Raw genomic sequence first — 4,661 nt, 5'->3', positions numbered from 1 at the left:
GCGAGGGTCGGGAACTAGCTAGGATAGGGGGTCAAGGGTCGCCAAGGGTTCGAGGGTCGAGGGCCGAGGGTTCGAGGGTCGTCGAGGGGCCGAGGGGCGTAGGGTCGAGGATCGAGGGGTCGAGGGTCGAGGGGTCTAGGGCCGTCGAGGGGCCGAGGGGTCGAGAGGTTGCCTAGCTAGTGTAAAAGTATTGAAGAAATCCATGGCTTTTGCATATGAACCCTTGAAGCATTGCCGAAGCCACCCAAATTTACCAAGTTAAAAGAGTGTTGTCGTCGAGGCCAGCCCGAACCCTTGAAGCATTGCCGAGGCCACCCCAAACCCTAGAGAAGCGTCGAGGCCACTAATATGATTCCTTGTTGTGATTAGGTAGCTAGGTCTACGTTTGCCACTAATATATCCACCTGCTGTCATGTTTGTATAATAATTGCCATGTTGTAATATTTGCAGAAACAATGGAGCACGGACGAGACGAGGCAGCAGAAGAGGTGTTGGGGGACATAATCTTAGCTGGAGGTGATGTCTTGTCGTATCTTAACGACAATGATGGTCTGGAAGGATAGGGTGAAGAAGCAGGCTACGGTGATCGAACAATGGAGGAGGAAAGACATGATTATGATGGCTCCGGTGACCGAATGCCGGTGCAAGAAGGAGACCGTGATGACAGCTCCGGTGACCGAACAGAGTCCGGCCAGGTATATATATATTAATTAAGGCTGTGCTGACTAGCTAATTGATGCATTCATTGTTTTGGTATGTACACATATTAACTCTCACCTTTCTTCTTTTTTTCTAGACCTTCAGATCGAGCACAACTTCGGTAAAGAAACGAGGTCCGAAGAAAAAGTTGCGCTCGGATGAAAGGTTTGAGATCACAGCAATCGCGCGCGATGGCCAACCGATTGAACCCATCCGGACCAAGGAAGCATTTTCTGCTCAGTGGCGGGATCCTTGTTAGGGACAATATCCCGATCAGCATCCACCAATGGTTAAAGCCTAAGAAGGAAGACCCTGAGGTGTCTTATGTCAACGATATGCAGAAAGATGATCTTTGGACCGCGCTGAAGGCAAATTTCACCCTACCGCCAGAGGAGGATCCGGAGAAGCCAGTTAAAGAGCAATTGATCAAGTCTCATGCTCTTAAGAAGATGGCAGATCTATTTAGGGGGTGGAAGAATGAGCTGAAAACAACGTTTGTCAACAACGAAAAGACACCAGAATTCACCGGCCGGTATGAGAAGATCAGAGACCACTGGCCCGCATTTGTGGCCCACAAGACATCGGACAAGAGTAAGAAGATGTCAGTGAGAAATAAGAAAAATTCTGCGAAGAAGGGGCATCACCATCGCACGGGGTCAGGTGGCTACCTCAAAGCCCGGCCATTGTGGGCCAAGGCTAAGAATGACCTGCTTGATAAAGGGGTCGAACCAAAGACATTGAACTGGCCAGACCGTTGCCGGACTTGGTTCTTCGGGGTTGGCGGAACCTTGGACCCCGTATCAGGGAAGTGCGTTTGGACGAACAAGCAAATGTGAATACCCTTCACGAAGCTTCAGGACTATATCGCCGCAGCGCGGCAAGGGACGTTCGTTCCAACGACGAGCTCACAATGGCCCTCGGAATCCTGAGCACCCTGGAAGGCTGGGTTTTCGGATGCATGCAGTTACAAATGCCAGGAGAGGAGGAAGAAAGTGGAGCAGACCCAACTGCAGGCACTGCACGCAAGGGTACAAGCGATAGAGGAACGAGAAGCAGTTCGCAGCAAGAGACCTGCCGAAGCTACCCCACCATCTCAGCGGAGAATCAGCATGGCTTCCACCGAGCTGCTTCAGCTGGAGCCTGTCTTCACGGCACCTGCTAGCTACCCCGTGGATGCTATCACGGAGTCTCAACATTGCCACCTTATGACGCAATGGCAGAACTTCAAAGTCAAGGCGGCTGTCGGCTCTGTTCGACCTCCTGAACCCGGCGCAACTTTTCACTACCGTCCAATTCCAGAAGGATATGCTACGGTCACGGTGGACGAAATAACGGAGGGATTTGAGGACCTCGAGCTTGACCACCCTACCGGTGAAGGGGAGACTCGGCTGGGTTCTGCTCTGAAGACTCCATCCCTATGGCGGAAGGAGCTCATCAACCTTCCGAACTGGATGCCTCCGCCTCCTCCTCCTCCTCCTCCAGCGAGTCAGGTCACTCCGCCTCCTCCTCCGCCTCCTCCGCCGGCGAGTGATCAGGGCACTCAGCCTCCTTCTCCGGCGCGTGGCGGCACTCCGCCTCCTTCTCCGCCTGCGCCGGCGCGCCCGAGCAGCCAGCCTGCTCCTTCTCCGCCTCGTCAGCAAGGGCGGAAGAGACCCGCCGCCGCTCCGGCTGCTTCGGCACGTCGTATTCCTTCTCCTCCGCCTCGTAAGAAAGGAAAGAAGACAGCCGCAGCCGCTCCGTCTGCTCCGGCGTCTAGCAGTACAGCCAGAGGCGGGAGGCAATAAAGATTCGGTCCATCTCTCAAGCCTCTAGAGAAGTTACGATACGAGATGACCGTGGAGGAAAACAAGAAGATCGTGGAAGCCAAAGTGAGGGACTACTTTCAAGCGGTGAAAGCAAAGAAACATCCACCTCCGGAGGAGAAGATAGATCCGGTGAAAGCGAAGCGCACTATCGATGCCTTGAAGCGAGCACCACCTTCCACGTCGCAATCCAACTATGATCGCATTATTCAAAGGTCATATATCAAAGCTGAGTGGTCGGGAAGTACTATCAGTGATCAAAGGTTAGCAGAACGACGAGCTGGGAAAAAAATTGCCCAGCTCGGCAAACAAGCGAACCAATCGTGCCCCCCACTCAAGGTGTCTAGCAATATCGTCGCTAATCATCTGGAGATTTTGCCCAATACCAATCTTGGAGATTACCTGCCCGACGATGTACATTATGATTTCTTGGAGGTGGACGAACACAAATACCATTACGGGAAGCCTCTCGTCAAAGATGAAAGATCTCTAACAACGATGATGCGAAGATTCCGTGACTGGTACATGAAAACCTGTAGAGAGTCTAGGGGGATGAATACTTTGACTCTGAGAGTTAAAGAGGAGCATGACCTCGTTGGAACTGATCTGTTGTCTGTTCCATTTGAGGATTTCTTCCAGTTTTTCAATCAAAAGGCCCTCGATAAATTAACAGTCACTTGCTACTGTCTGTAAGTACTACTACTGTCATTAAGTCTCTATATATAGCTCAGCTCTTTCATTGCATGTATATATAATTATCCTCACTATATTATGCAGATTGAAGATCATCGAATTGAAGAAAAGACAATTCAGTGATATTGGGTTCATTAACACAAATCTCATAGATCAATTTACGGTTGGATTTCAAGCCAAAGATACATAGGCCAACTTGCTACGATCGTTGGTAATAAATCAAAACATAGATATAATACTCTTTCCTTACAACTTCAAGTGAGTATTACTGTCTTGTGCATATTCGGTCTCCCTTATTAGTCGAGGTTATAGTGATGTAATTGATGAGTTATGCATGCGTGCACAGGTTCCACTATATTCTCCTAGAGATTAAGCTTGAGCAGGGACTACTAACCGTCTTAGACTCGAGACGAAAAGATCCCCAGGAGTATGTGGACATGACTGAAATGCTCGAAAAGTAAGTTAAATTGATCATTATCGCACCATATCGGCAACTTTGTTCACTTCCTGATCAAGTAATTGTTTTCTTTGACTGGCAGAGTTTGGAAAAAATTCACCGCAAAAGCTCCGGGACTGCCGGGGAAGCTGCGATTTAGACACCCGAGAGTAAGTACTACTTGCTAGTTCCGCGCATCTCCTAGTGATTCAAGCTCTAGTTTCATCAATACCATTTAGCATGCTTGCTTATCAGTTTGATTGACCTCTGTTTCTTGTAAAGTGTTTGTGGCAGGAAGCTGGGAATAATTACTGTGGATACTACATTTGCGAGTCCATCTGCCACACGACCTGTGAGCGGGGATACTCTAAAAAACAATATGAAGTGCGTAAGCAATAACATTCACAATTTTATTTTATTACCATCATTTGTGTTGAGTTTCATTCATACATATATATGTATTGGCCCCGTTCTTCAAATTAATAGATGTTTCGGATGCGGCATGAACTCCTAGCACCAGATCGCATGCGAGGAATTCAAGAGGAATTGGCGGCATTCTTTCTTGACCACGTGATCAATAGAGACGGAGAATACCATGTGGACCCTGAGTACATATATAATTAGGGGATTATATTGTAAGAGATCTTATATTGTATCTATGTAGCAAGTAGCGTCAGATAGATATAAACTTGTTGTTCGACCAATCTCTCGGAGAAGGAGAGGTCGATATCACTTCTCTCTGTAAGCATATGTTCATGACGATCTTCTGTTTCCTTCATTTGCTTACTAGCTAGCGTGTCGAGTCCTCTCTATACGTATAGTACGTAGCGTCGACCAAGCATGGAGATAAGAGAGGACACTTCTCTCTATTAATTAGCTAGCTAACACAATATATGAAACACCTAAATTAGGCCCCCAAACCCCCCTAACCCCCCCCCCGTTTCAAAAAAGAAACAAAAACCCCAGCCCCTGAAATGCTGATGCGTGGACGCTTATTGGTCCCGGTTGGTGCTACCAACCGGGACAAAAGG

Source organism: Triticum aestivum, chromosome 5D (genome assembly GCF_018294505.1).
Source record: "Triticum aestivum cultivar Chinese Spring chromosome 5D, IWGSC CS RefSeq v2.1, whole genome shotgun sequence".
Lineage (NCBI taxonomy): Eukaryota > Viridiplantae > Streptophyta > Magnoliopsida > Poales > Poaceae > Triticum > Triticum aestivum.
This window is presented reverse-complemented; position numbering follows the sequence as displayed.